Raw genomic sequence first — 15,027 nt, forward strand, 5'->3', positions numbered from 1 at the left:
CCTTGTAGCCCAAGTGTTTCTGCTTAAAGGAAGGAGAGGAACTTAGCATTGGGCCTATTTTAACCTCATCATACAGTGAGCAAAGCATGGTGATCTTTTTGAAGGGTATGATGCGTTTTGTCTGTTTGCTTAAACATGTCCTTTAATTTCAGTAATGTAATGACACTGAAATGTGCTATAGAACTGTTAACTCATTTAAAACCAACTTCATCAATTCCACATTTTTCTGTAACCTAACAAGAATACACTCATACTTCCTGTTTAATGTAGTGGCTGTGCCCTTCCATTTCAAATTTTTCCTGTGACTGATCCTTGCAGCCTTCCAATGTAATTGTAGATGGCACATTACAGCTTAGAGGTATTGAGCTGTCTATAAATGATCCTTGTATGTAGAAGTGTCTTGCTGAAAGGTGCTTCTATGTGTTGTCTATAGATGCAGCATTAAGCTTAGATTTTTTTTTTCCTGTAGCCACCTAGGTATTGAACAAAGTGGCTTGCTCTAGATGCTTCTTTTTGCTTGAATAGCATTGAACAAGATTTATATACTGATTGTACTCAGTAAAAGTAAGCTCTACAGTGTGTTTTGGAGGTGTGTATTAATATGTGTAAAATATCTGTTCCATCTTTTTAGAAATAGCATGTTGCAGTCTTGGATCACATTTCAAATTGGAAACCTTTAAGGGATATCTGAAGTAATAGTTTATGTAGTGGGGTTTTCTTACATGGTGCAAGAATGACTATTGTTTTGATATTGCTATTATCCTTCTGCATCATCAGTCTCTAATATAGAAATAGATCAGCAAAGGGGAGAGAAAAAACTGAACTGGGTGCCCCAAAAAAGCAGGTCAATGGATCTTTTTTCCTTTGTGTTTCTAAGATTATTGGTTGAATCTGAATTTTTGGATGTGCCTAGGTGCCACTGGAGTGAAGGAGAGTGTTTTTTATTACTAAGAAACACTTCTGCTATAGTTCATAAGCTGAAATCTTGCTCTGTTTGTCATATAATAAATAAAGATGTTTCATTAGGCTCATTCACTTCTCTCTTATGTGAGTCTAATGTAAGCATTAATTTCAATGTGTGCATTAATTTATATGTGTTTTTGAGTCTGTTTGAGCAGTAGCATGTCTGACATGTGATACCTTTTTGAAACTCCTTTAGTTTTGATTCTCAACGGGAAGTGTTTGAATGGGGACTCTTGGTCCTTCTGGCTGTTCTAAGGAAAAATAATTAAATATATTCTTCTGTAATTAGTGAGTATATACATAGTATATACCCAAGGTCCATTTAGCCTGTTTAGCTGTTTTTCAGCACAGAGAATCTGAAACAGTAAAAGCTTGAAGTAGTACCAGTATATGTGAATGACTGTTCTTATGACTACCAGTGGCCAAAGCAAAGGATGATGGAGGCCTCTGCCTGTAACTGCAGCTCTTTAGAGGCATGGGTGAAACCAAAAAGTGTATTCCTGATGTTAACTGGAGAACAGTTGCTGGAAAAAATATTTATCAGCATTTGTAGGTTTTCTAAGCTGTTGTTCACTTAGTATTTGAAAACAAGGAACTGAAAAAATCTTGAATTTGAATGCATCATCAGTGGAGGGGTTGCCCCTAACTGCAGCAGCAAGATGGACTACAAGAAAGGAACCTGACTGAAATCTTCATTGGAAAATAAGCAGGCCTAACCTGTAGTTCTTGAACAGTGTACAACTTTCAAGTAGTTGAAGGCTATGCATGTCTGTAATCTACTGATTATAGAAGTTATGAAAACAGGCATTGTATGCAACTGTGGCATTCTGAAAGACCAGTTTAGAGAGGATCTGCATGTGAGTAACATCCTTATTTCAAGCACTTATGCTGCATCCTGCATCACATGATTCCTAGCTGTTGTGCAGCAGGAAAGCCTAGTCTCTTTCCATTCATCCTCTGGAGCTCGTGGAGGGAAACACAGATTGGGCTTGTATTTAACTATAACTTCCTTCCCTTTGGGAACTCATGTCTGAACTACTGTGGATTTCTGGCCATGTGGTATTCTTTGGTTTCCTGCACATATGTGAAATTTGAGTAAGCTTTGGACCCTCAGGGTGGAGAGATTGACTGGAGACTTCTTTCTGTGGAAGTAGAAGGTCATTCCATGATTGTCTCCTTCCCCAGCTTTCTGCATGTGTACAGCTAGGTATACTCTGTATGTCGTGGTCAGCTGGTAGTATGTATGAGCTGACAATACAGTGTGAAATATTTAAGCTTTTTTATTTTTGATCTTAAGGACTCTTTCAAAACTTCAGGTAGTTTTGCTGTATCTGAATGAAATTATTATTTTTAAATATCAAAAGAAAATACTGGACTGAAGGCTCAAAGAATGACAGTTTTATGTCTAAATTTTCACCTGCCAGACAGACGTTTCCAAAATCAGCTTAGTTTTCCATGCAGTGAACAAACTGAGAAGTACGTAAAGAGATCATGGAAATTGGCTAAAGAATGAGGGATTGCAAGTACAGAAAGGAAGGTGCTTTTCTTTAACTAGATATGTATTTTACATAGAATATGGTTTTGGAACTAGGTGTTCATGCCCAGTCTTCTTTTGTAGCTTTTTGAAAGGGAGGAATTTCTAAGAACTGAATCAGTTGCCTTGTTAAATGCAGGAGAACTGGAGTAAGGAAGCCTGTGACCATATATACCTCCAAAATCCTGCAAATGTTCTTTTGCTTAAGTTTGTCTCATGTTTTACAAATTACTAGGAATTTAGTTTCCATGTTTATAGATGTTTTCTACCCATTTTGTAATGTGTGGAGTGTTTTTCCTAGCAATTTTCTCATGCAGTTTAACTTAATTTTTTTTTTTTTCCCCCCACCATGGTACTCAACTTTATTTTTGAGGTGTTTATTTCCTTTGCCTTCTAATGTGAAAGAGAAACTGCTAAACCTGCAGAGTTTTCAAGACAGAGCACGAGGTGCTTGAAGAGGGGAAGCGTTCACAAATCAAATCAAAATAGGCTTGTAGTTACAGCTTAACTGACTGGCAGGAAAAAAAGCTGTAGTTTAAGAACACAGCTGGCAATAGGCTCATGTCTACCCCCAGAAAAGTAAACTTTTCTGCCAGAATCTCCAGATTTGTTTGGATAATGATAAAAAGATACTGGGCAAAATGCAAGAGTTCTATGACTGTTTGTTCAGAGTATAAATATTTCAGGTTTTGAGTGCTTGTGTGGCTTAAACGTTGCAGAAAGACTCTGTTATTTTTAGGTTAAGGGTGCAGGAAGAGTACTTGTTTCCTGTTTTCCCCTCCCCCAGGAACCTTGGGTACGTTAACAAGGAAAAGAAATATAGCAAGCCCTGGGTTGGTTTACCAGTTCCAATTGAACAAGGTCAGTACATTTCCTGACCTGCTTTGTGGAGGGGGTGGTACAGCCACTTTGACAGTTCTCCCTTCTGAACCAACACAAAGGCATCAAGAGTTTCAACTGAAACAAGTCCGTAGTTTACTTGATTAGTTACATATGAATAGTCTCCAAAACAGTGACTACTAAAGCTTGTAACTAGAATTAGTCCTCTTTCTGCTGGTATGTGAACTTTGATGCTATGCACAGGCATGACTAACTTCAGAAATTGGTGATACTGAATACTCCAGTTTCTCTTAGCTATTGTAACATTAATATATTCTGGTAATAATCATTAATGTCTTTATATCAGCTGTTGTTTCTCTTGTATACAGCTACAAATTCATCCTACTTGTAGGTGTTGGTACATATCCATGCTATAAAACAAAGGAATGTGGTAACTTGGTAACAGTACTTGTCTAGTTCAAGACTGCTTCATTTGCAGTTCCTGGGTTTTTTGTGACTTTAATCCATAGAGGCATAAAGAAAGCTGTAGTTTGTCTAGGATTTTTTCCTAAAGGAGAGAGGCAAAAAATGCATATGGTCCTTGTTACTGTAAAAATTGTGTAAGACAATATAATAGCTTCTTTTCCTGTTGTATTGGCAGCAGTACACAGGTGTTAACTTTGGGAGGAAAAGTGTCTGGGCCTATTGTATGAATCTCGTTATGTTTGCCATCAGTGTGCACATACACTTCATAAAAGTGATGACTCTTCCTGACAAAAAACAGTCTGCAGCAGTCCACCTAGAAATACAGAGCACTGTGACACTGTGAAGTGTTCTTGGCACTATGAAGCGTGTGCAGAACAGGCTTAGAATCACTCAGGCAAGAAGCAGAAATATACTAGCTTGGCATGCAAGTGTCCCCATGTGTGGAGCCAGGATAAGAAACAGCAGGCTTGTCCTAGCATGCTCCTCCAGCAGCTACACAGAAATGTAGCTACACTACTATGCAGAGCTGTGCCTTTTCTTCAGTGAGTGTTTTGCACTTTTGTAGCCATGGTGGTTATGCTGTCTTTGAGGATATTGCTTTGCAGGTAGTTCTAGGGTTTTGTTTAATCTAAATTAAATGTTAGAAAACTGAACAGTTCTTGCTTGATCCTTCCTGCTGAAGCAAAATTTTGTGCTGGTATTAGCTGCCTTGGTAAACAAACTGTATGAGAGGATACCAACTGAGAATGCAATTTTCGATATCTTGAATTCTGGAGAAAATTGAGTGTCTGCTTAAAGAAACTTGCAACTTCTCACATCACTAATTAGGCACAAGCAGTGAAATCTTAATCTGATATCCAAATTATACTTTTTCAGTTAAAAAGACATAGTGTTTCCTTGACTAGTGAGAACATTAAGCAATTCCAGTTGGCTTCAAATATATTTTTAATTTGAAGATGAAAAATCAAAAATTTTGCTGCTAGTTAAACTTTTTTGTCAGTACTTCTATGGATTTGTGCAGTTTGCTCTGCAGGGTTTCTCATTTTCTAACAGTTTTATTTAATACAAAATGAATAATAAAATTGTGTGAACACTTAGCTAGTTAAATATTGGTAGGAGTGTCCCTCTCAAAAGATGAAAAGAATCCTTTGTTATTAAACAGTATATAAATATAAGCTGAAGTGGTTAATCACATAAAGGATGGGTTTAAGTCAGCTTCCACTGCTTTATGACAGTAGGGTCTGCACTTCAGCCAAGTTCTTTGTGGGTATTGAAGGGTCTGAACATAAGCAGGGCTGGTGCCTTCTCCTGTTGTTCTTGATGAAGTTGTAGGTAGCAGAACAAGATGAATCATGCTCCAGTTCTTGGTTTGATGCTTTAGAATAAAGCCTTTATCTGCTTATTTGAGAACTTGCAAAAAAACCTTGTCCAAGTTGTGAACCTTTCATGGGAAAAGAGTAGGGGGAGGGAGGTGTGGTTTTAAGAAGCTTGTGTTTCAAAATAAGCCTTTCACAATTCCTGCTTCTGGTCATACTGTACATACTTCACATGTGTGAAACAGATGTGACTTAGCTGGGTATACTGTAGCCTGTTGGCATGTATCCTTTGGAGGCTGAGAATAACATTATCTAGATACAGAAGACTGGGATAAATTCTTCATATAATGGTCACCCTAAGCTGCTCTAATATGTGTGAGCATGTATTACTAGTAGTTACCTCTGCACCAACATCTGAGAAAAAAGGGAAGAAAGCACATGGTTATAGCTTTCTGCTGGTATCTGGTTGAAGTATCAATAATAGGATGTGTGTGGTAGATTGATATATAATACAGTAAGGCTAAAAAGATTAAGATGAAATTAGGGATTTCCAGTTAGGAAGGTGGAACTGAAAGCTAGAGGAAAGGGGCTGGGGAAACTGATGAGGTGAGATGGTATCAAGAAGGAAAGTGTGATGAGCTAATCCAAGAGTAAGAAAAGTGCCTGTGGTGAAGGGAGCCATTTTTAGAAATAGTGAAAGAGCAGGAAGCCTTACATGAGAACCTGCTGAAAGTTAATGTCTGTTAGCTAATGGTACCTGTCATCAGGGAGTCAGTGCAGAAGCCTGGAATGATGGGATGGCCAAAAACAGCACTGAGACAGCTGGTGGGGTTTTCAGCTTGGCCTGTGGGCTGGAGGAGGAGTCATGGAGCTGTTGTAGGTGGTTGGAAAAAAGACTGTAACTACTTGGGTAGTAACCCAGCTAAGTAAAAAGTGGTTATCAGTAGGGCCATGTTTATCAAGGTGACTGGAGTTCAGCTCAGCCTTGAAACACAGCTTCTTAATGAGCCTGAACTAGGAAGTGTAAAGTTGGGGCAGTTGTGGATGCCAGAGGCAATCATGGCTTGAGATGTTCTCCTAAGTTGCTCTATGGGCTGTTGTTCTGATATCACAGTGTAGAGCTCCATCACCTCAGTTGTTGATCATTTGTGGGACTATGCTGTGAGCAAAGGACTGATGTGTTTAATAAGGAGATCACACTTCTCCTACTCTTGTATTCAGTTTTTGAGTTGGGGCTGACTGTGGACCTAAGATTAGTCAAAATAGAGACAGAGATGTTGTATGATGTGAAACATAATCCCTCTAGCACCATACTGCTGCAGAGATACCTCTCTCCTTTTTTCACTCTTTAACCATGTGAGTGGATTTCCAAAGCGTATCAGTAACTCATGTCAGGGGCACAGTTAACTAGAAACTATTGGCTTGAGGAGAAGGTAGAGATGGGGCAAAGTCTTGTTCAAGGCATATTGTTAAATATTACCATGAGATGCTTTCAGTTGTAGTTTCATTGTTAAAGTGTCACAATTTAATAAAACTATTGCTGCAGGAAATGTAGAGAACTTTTACTGATAATGTGACAAGAAATAAATTGGGCAACAGTATGTAGCCTATAATTGCCAGCTATATAAAACAAGGATGTCCATTGGCCCAGGCAGTCTGTTCTAACTTTCCTCAACTTTCCTCTGCTTGTTTTCATAGTGTTGCAGAACAACAGATGAGTGGAACTGGATTTTCTGCAAGTGTGTATCTTCTGAGCATCAAACACTTTTCATTTTCATTTCATGGATTAATACTATGCAATAAAATGAGCTTAATGACAGAGCAAGTCCTGCTTTTTCACACACCTTTTTCTCCTACCCTCCCCTTGCTTTTCCATGGTAACTCTGGCACCTCATGAGTTACTAGTAATGCTGGCAGAGGCTCATGTTTACAACTCAGTCTGTTTTTTGAATACAGGCTTCAGTCTTCTCTAGCAAATTAAAACCAGATGGGAACAGCAGGGAGCAGAATGGAATTTATTTCTCTTATGTGGCTTGTGATGTTAACAAAACTCTTTGGGTATTTTTATTGTTATTTTGCCTAGAAAATGGCTTGCACCTTCTTTCTGTCCAGTCTCTGTAATGTGGAAGCCTACAGCACTTGCTCCAGCACACTGGAAACCTTCACTGAGATGTGTTGCTTTACTTCCACTGCAGTGACAGTCTGTGGTATAATCCTATTACGCTTTTTGTGGGGTGTTTTGGTTTTTGTTTTTGAGTAAAAGGATAAAAACTAGTTAATCCAGAAATGTTTTTTCTGCTGTTCTTGCACAGCTGATGGAGGTAAAATGCAATTGTTTCGCAACATTTAATAATCTTTCTCTTTTCTCAAGCTACTGTAGGTGAAAGTACACTAAAGGAAGACTTGCTGAAATCTGAAGAGGGAGACAGGCTCAGCCACTCAAGCTCCAGTGGTTCCAGAATGTGTAATGTAGACAGGACAAGGATTTTTTTTCTCTGCAGTTAGTGCTGTACTTCTTTTGCTGGTTTCTCAGGGGAAAGCCTGAACATGTTGAATCACAGGGATGTTACTTCCTGCTGGGTTTTGGGATTTCCTTGCAGCTCTCCCCTCCATGGCTGCAGAAGCTGTTTTTGCATAGTGCATGTTCTAAGGCAGGAAGTTGCTGGAGATGAAGACAGAAGCCAACCAGTTCTGTGTTGAATGTGATAGTTTCTGACTCAAATTGTGTGGTAATTGTCAAAATATCATAGGGTGGGGTAGGAAACTGCTGTGTCAAACATGGCTGAGGATTTATTCCTTCATAATTTGCCTAAATGAGTATAGTATGCTAATCTGAATTAACATACGAAAGTTCTGAGAAAGATTGCTTGATGTATTCTAGCCACTTGAAACCTGATTATGTGCAAAAATAAATTTTGGCATGCTGGAGTATTCATGGGGTTTTTTCCCCCCATTTGCTTAATATTAACTCTCATTCTTCCTGATTCCCCACAGAAAGAAAGAAAAGCTACTTGCTATAGCTTCAAAAATATTAACAAAAAATTGGAGCACTGGAAATACAATAGAGCCTTAAATTACTATCAGTTTCACTAGGAATTAAAAACATGTATTCCTGGAAGTTATGGTAGTAAATTGATATCAAGTATTTTGACATTCATACCTTCTTCATGCTTTCTTCATGGAAGTATTTGTAGCAGCTTGTTACAGTACTGAGTTTCAGTGTCAAGTATAAGATTGGCACGTTTACTGTGGGGACAAACTTCAACTGAGTTCATATGAACTCTTCTTCAGCAATTGCTCTTGGTAAAGCAGGTCTTGCAGCTCCAAGAGGCAAACAGGAAAGGGATGGAGGGGTGGTAGTCAACTTTTCAGGCAGATCAACTCCAGTGTGAGTTAAGCTCTCCAAATGTGGAATAGTGTCAAACAGTGCAAAGGTCCTGTATGCTTTTTATAAAATTGACTTCAGATCTGCTGGCTTTTTACTCTGCAGTACTAGCAGTGTGTTCTGGATGAAGCCATTTCTCTCCTGTGTTTTAAGCTCTGCTGTAAGTTGTCCAGTCCTTGTTCAGCATACAGTTCCTTTTGATGGACTGTCCTCTGGTGCTGTTTGGAGCAAAAGCAAAGAGTTGATTTCTAGATGAGTATCTGTAATATGGGACTTCAATGGACTGCCTGAAGTTGCTGAACCTAGTGACTTAGAACATCTAGAAAAGCCACTTCACAGGATAATCCTTCCCAGCACATTCCATGATAATGTCTCCAGTGCCTTTGAGTTTTTGTCTCTGGGCTCTAGTGATCCTAGGATGTGAACTGGCACCTACAGCACTATCAGAAGTGCAACTTCTGACATCATTTTAAATAAGTGAATCTTCCATACTTAGATGTAGTTCTTGCTGGATTAAAAAAGGCTATATTTTAATTAGGTATGGTTGTATGCCTAATTTGACAGAAAAGATGCTTGCAAAAATAATATTAATGAAAATTTTACTTAATAGTGAATGACAGATGTGTAAACACTACTATTAGACCCTGTGTGTGTGACTGACTGTTTGTTAAAGGAAAAGCATGTTTTTAGAGTGTGGTTTTTGGACTTCCAGACAGATTACACAAACTCAAGGAGGCCCAGCCCACATCCTGTGTAGAAAACCAGCTCACAGAAATGCTTATTGTTCTTCAGGGTTATAAGTCACTATTTTGTGCCTCCCTTCTATTTCAAAATATTGTATGGAAAATACTAATGCAAAGGAACCACAGCAGCTTAACAAGTGCTTGGTCCTGCCAGGTACTGAGCACTTGCTCTTACCAGAAGGCTGGGGGACTGGGATTAAAACCTTAGGCTCCCTGGCTAGAGAACAAGGAGTTTGTATTGGTAAAAGTAGCTGAGTCTATTTATCAGGTGAGTAAATAAATTTAAAATTGACATACTTTCAACCTGAGAATCATTTGTGTGCAGCAATGCCAGTATTTACTATCTCACAGTGGGAGTTACAGGATGTGAAGTTTCCTTCAAGCAGGGTGAATTCCCCCTGACACTGATTCACCTGTGCTCAGTCTTTACTGCAGAAAGAGACAATGTGGGGTACCTGATACCCTACCAGAAAGTGGATAGTGTTTCTGAATCTCTACCCATGCTTATTGCTGAATTGTCATTCCACCTGCAAGCTAATGGACCTATCCATAAAGGGAGCTATCAAGTAAAAAATGCTGAAACCTGTTCACTCTTCCCTTTTTTGAACCTACATTATCATCTTGGAGGTTTTTTTATAAAAATCTGAGGTGCTTTCATTTTTCCCTTTGAAATAGGGGAAGTGTTCCAATGTTAATTTTAAACTCACTGTATTATTTTTCTTCAAAAATGTGACATCCTTTATGTTTTGCTAGAGTTCAGTACTCATTTAAGACTAAAATACGTGTTATGATGATACAGATGTAGCTAAGCAGAAGGCTGCCATGAGAGTGTTTGAGGTTGTGTCCTGCCTTTCTACAGTCATCTGAAAGGAATCATTTCCCTTTAGTTTCTGCCAGTCTCCTGACTGTGCAGAATTCCCAAAACATGTGGCCCATAAAATAGGATTATAGGGAAGGCATTCAAGTAAACAGAAGTTCCCTCGGGATGAGATTTGCTTTTTCATGCAGAGCTCCTCTGTGCTGTAGCCTGGCACTAGGATGAATTTTCTTGGTGACACCAAGGATGGGAGATCACCCAGGCCACCCTCATGTTTTGGGGATAGTCTTCTGGCTGGCACAATAAAGTCCCCCTTTGCAGTGTTTTTGGAAGGACACACCCAATTGCAAGTTTCTTTTTGTGCCTCTTCAGCGTGTCTGTGTAACAATAAATGACAAGTCTCATGATGTGGCTGTAGCTGCCAGAAGTCTGCAGTGAACCTACAGCTGTATCAGTCATTAATTGTACAGTGCTGCTGAAGCAGCTCAATGCTTTTGTGAGTTGTGTTCAAGGGTAAGTAGCTGCTTAAAGATAAAACCCTTTGTGCTTCTATGAGCCCACAGTTACACTGGTGGATAATAGTGTATTTCTATGATTGCATGGTCCTCTTCAGCCTGTTCTGTTGAAAGTATACAACCTGGGCAGGCTCAGTCTGCAGTTTGAGTACTTCTGTGTTTTTTGTTGAGACTAAGTTCTGTTGGTCTCAGCAGGGAACATTTCCAGACCTGTTCTCTTCATCTGTCCTGGCCTAAATAACTCCAACTGTCATTGTTGCCCCACAGGATGATGCTGTGTAGGATACCAGGGCACAAAGCCTTCAGACTTGTGTGCATTTTGTTGTAGCCATCTTTCATATTTTTAAAGAACTTGCCACAAATGGATGTTGTCCTTCTAACTCTCCAGTGGCTGCTAGTCACCAGGAAAATGATCCAGTCAGTAGTGTTTCCTTTATCATAGACTCATAGAATGGCCTCAGTTGAAAGGGATCTTAGAGGATCTAATTCTACCTTCTTGTCATGTATAGGGACATCTTCCCCTAGGCCACATTACTCTGGGCCCCATTTCTCAGGGCCCTATCCAGCCTGCCCTTGCACACTTCCAGAGATGGGACATCCACAGCTTCTCTGGACAGTCTGTTCTAGTGTTTCACCACTCTCACAGTAAAGTATTTCTTCCTGATATCTAATCTAAACCTGCCCTCTTTCAGATTGAAGCCATTCCCTCTTGTGCTTATCACTACCTGTGCTTGTAGGAAGTCCCTATCTGGTTTTTTAGTAGGGTCCCTTTGTATACTGGAAAGCTTATTTCCAGTAGCAAGGCTTAAGATGCTGGGGGCCTTGGCTTGGCTTCCTGGAGATGCTGCCCTGTACCACAGCATGGCTGCTTTTGTGCAGGGGAAAGCTGCATTTGCAAATACTATCCTTAAAAAGGCAGGAGTTCATAAATTCCCTTAGGTGACTGTATTGCAAACATGGTCTGTGTTTGTCATGTCCTTGATGTGCTATTGGGCATTAGTGAGGAATATGATAAGAAATCCCAGCAGGTTGGAAGACTGCCCTCTGCATTTGGTCAGCACAGCCTTATTTGTACAGACTTTACCTTTCTTTAGAAGTGACTCTGAACAAAAACAGTTAAACCTCTTGTAATTGTGAAGCTTTGAATCAATAGCAGCAGTGAGAATTTTCAGTTATCTGAAGAAACGTATATCAGAAATTCTTGGGTTTTATTTCTGCACCTGGTACAAAGGAGTAGAACAGCCCTGGGAACAGGCAAGACAACCCAGTTCCTGCCACTGTCAAAAGCAGCAAGTGCATTCATTTGTGTACCTCCTATTGTAACCAAAGCAAAGAATTACTTGCTATGGGTTCTAAATCAGGAGTTGCTATTCTTTCTCGTTTGGTTTCTTTTGAAAGCCTTTACAATGGGGAACATGCTTACAAAATTAAGAGGGGTAAATCTGGGCCCTGTATCTCGCACCACAGGTGACTGCACTCAGGAATAATGTCATTGTCACAGCTGTACACAGCTTTTGTTGCTAGAGGGTCACATTCTGTGCCCTCATCTATAGAGGGGGTATAAATGAGAGAAAGGCTGACTTAATTTGATGGTAGACTGTTGATAAGAGTAGTGGTTATTTGAAGACTGCGTAATCCTATTTACGTTGGGATTTTTTGGGGAAGTTTGATTTACGGGAATATTTTTACAGGAGCCCATTTAAGAGCTGGGTCTGAATAAATCTGTCATTTGCTACATCTCTATTGGTATTTTCATAATATTTCAACTGCATGAGAGTTAAACAGAATTATTAAATAAAATGCTCTGAAGGTCAAGAAGATTAATTTTTTAATATCTGCAAGTTTTAGGAAAATGCTGAATTATGAGGGGAAATATCAACTTATTTAATAACTGTATTTTTCTAATAAATACAGATGATGTAGCTGTAACTGCAGGGAACTGAAAATGTCGTGTGAATAACAGTAGCACCTGCTTGTATTTCATTTAATTTCTGTGTGGGATTGTTTGTGTTGTAGAAAATGGCAGTTTATGAACAAGCTTTTGAGGCCAATGATGCATTGCTAAGGCTGCAATATTTTCTATTATACTGTACAGATTCTGTATCATAACTGAAAGGATTTTGTGAGCTTTCTTCCCTTTGCAGTCCACCTGTTTGCCAGTGCTGTCAGGAAGGTTTAGTTTAGCAGGAGAAACCTCACCTTGCAGTGTTTGATTTTGTTGTGGCTCTGTGAATGGCTTGTTACAGTCGAGTAGGTGCCAGTGCAAGGGAAGCAGGAGGGGGAATCTCCTGTTTTGGCAGCAGTTGGCAATCAGATTGGCTTTATGAAATACTACCTGTAAGTTATGGCCACATCTGTAACTATCTGGAAAGCCATGGTTATTATTGTAGGCTGTGCTTTCCTGCTGCCAAGTGCCACCCCTCTTCTGAGTACTGCCACTGCTTGACAAAAAGGCAGGTAAGGGGCACAAACTTGGCTGTTTGTGAGTTACTAGGATCTAGTTAGAAATTTCTAGGACTGATGGAGAGAGATCTGCTTAACACATCAGGTTCAGATGGGCCTGTGTGTTCACATTACAAGATGAAATAGGTGACTTTTAGGTGACTATAAAGAAGCATTAGCCCAGACCTGGGTAGCTGCTATTTTCTGGAAGATAAAGGAATCTATATAGTAGAAAGACAGCTTCAAGAGTGGTTTACCAAGACAGTTGGTAATGCAGTAGTATACCATGGGGGAAAAAAAAAAGGAAGGGGAGATTTAGAAATCCCAGCCAGTTTATCTGGATCATTAGACTGGTGTGTCAAAGTACTGAAATATGTGGACTGTTGTAAGACAGTAAAAGGTCACCATCATCTCAGGAAAAAAAGAAAAAATGGGCCCCAAGCAGTGTCTCTCCAAGGACCTGGTTTTCTACTATCGACTGTTACAAGTGACACTAGAGATTACTAAAACTGGAAGACATTAGATGAACCAAACCCTTTTCTTGTTTTCTGGTTAGCACCATTGTTAGTGTTCTTGGCAGAACTTCACAGACACTTTGCGTGGTTTTTCCGCTTGGTTGCACTTCCTGTCTCATTTATTGGCATCATGATGTCATTCTCACACACCACTGGGGAGGAGCACAGTGGTGTGCTCTGCAAGAAAGGCTTTCTTGTGCCCTTACAAGAAGACATATTTCCTGCTCTGATGGCTAAAATCCAAATGGAAGGTCCCCTTTTTGAGCCTCCCCTGGATGGAAGTGGGAAGCGGAGCAGGAGGAAGAGGCAGCAGGAGGTGCCATGTCCTGCCATCTTCAGTAGGAAGCTGTATGCACCTGGAGCCTGCATAGCTCTGTGTGTGCCTCCAGAGCCTGTTGGAGCTGCAGAAGAGAAGGCAAGGGTAGGGAATATGCTTTCCCTAAGCAAACTGCAGTGAAAAGCAGGAATGGGAGCTTCAAACACACCCCTGCTCCTCCAGCCAGGCAGCCCTGCTCACTGAGACAGTCCTATTTGCCCAGTGCTCTTTTATAGACCAGAAGAGCAGCAGGGTTTGTTTCTCTGGTTCTCCTGCCTGTCCCAAGAAGGCAGCACAGATGGAGCAGTTTGTCCTTGGGGATGTTGCTGCAGGAGAGGGAGGAGGTGACCCTGCAACCCTGGGGAGCAGCCTGGGCCTGCTGCTTGGTGAGGTCTGTACCTGTGCTCAGGCCAGGCTGTGCCGTGCAAGCTGAAATTATGCAAGGAGCTTTAAAGTGGTAGAAATCAATGTGTTAAAATGAATTTGGGAAAACTTCTTAAATCTGGCTCAAAGGGCCTCTTCCAGCATGAGTCATCTGCAGCTGTGGAGAAGCCCTGGGCAGAGCCTTCCTCCCCACTGCTGAATGAAGCTGTCAGAGTGCTCGGAGCCAGGGCAGGGAGAAAAAATACCCCAGTTCATTTCCTAGCAAGGTGTGCTTGGGAGAATTCCTCAGGGGCATGGCTGGGGGTTTGTGGATCTGTGTTTTTCAGTCCCTCAGCTCCACATAAGAACGTGCAGTTGAATCACCCTGAGCCCATCCCCAGGAAGCAGACAATAGTGTTGATATGCCTGTTGCTACAGAGGAAGTGGCTTCTGTTATAACCAACAAGCAATCTGCCAAAGTCCATGGTTTGGCTGGTTGCCAGAGTAAATTTGACATAAAATTACTTTGCCTCTTTGGCTTTTGTCTTGATGTCTGGAGATGTTTCTCTTGCTTCCTAACATTTAAATCTCACATATGGCAGGATTTCCACCCACTCACACCCTCCCTCCAACCTCAAAAAAAAAAAATAAAACCCAAAAAAAAGACTTTGAAATTGTTCATAGAGAATCCAGTCTTTATTTAATAGAAGATCAAAATATTCTTAAATGCTTTCAGAATGGTAGTAAAACTGAAGCTAAACTGTATGTAGCTATGATGTTGCTTAGAGTTTTGTCATGCCGGTGGAAATATGA

The 15,027-nt window shown here is 40.3% G+C and overlaps 1 protein-coding gene across 9 annotated transcripts in view; it reads left to right on the top strand.

Moving 5' to 3' along the window:
• Window positions 1-15,027, top strand: part of LOC306800817 (uncharacterized protein) — a 62,045-nt gene that overhangs the window by 8,814 nt on the left and 38,204 nt on the right. The window contains exon 3 of one of the 9 annotated variants that reach the window (XR_013773921.1): window positions 7,499-8,281. The exons of the other annotated variants lie outside the window; for them this stretch is intronic. The gene's annotated coding sequence lies outside the window, so the exon portion shown is untranslated. Of the gene's footprint in view, window positions 1-7,498; window positions 8,282-15,027 lie in introns of those variants that run through there. 9 annotated transcript variants of the gene reach the window in all.

The sequence above is a fragment of the Erithacus rubecula genome (assembly GCF_903797595.1).
Source record: "Erithacus rubecula genome assembly, chromosome: 4".
NCBI classification, from domain to species: domain Eukaryota; kingdom Metazoa; phylum Chordata; class Aves; order Passeriformes; family Muscicapidae; genus Erithacus; species Erithacus rubecula.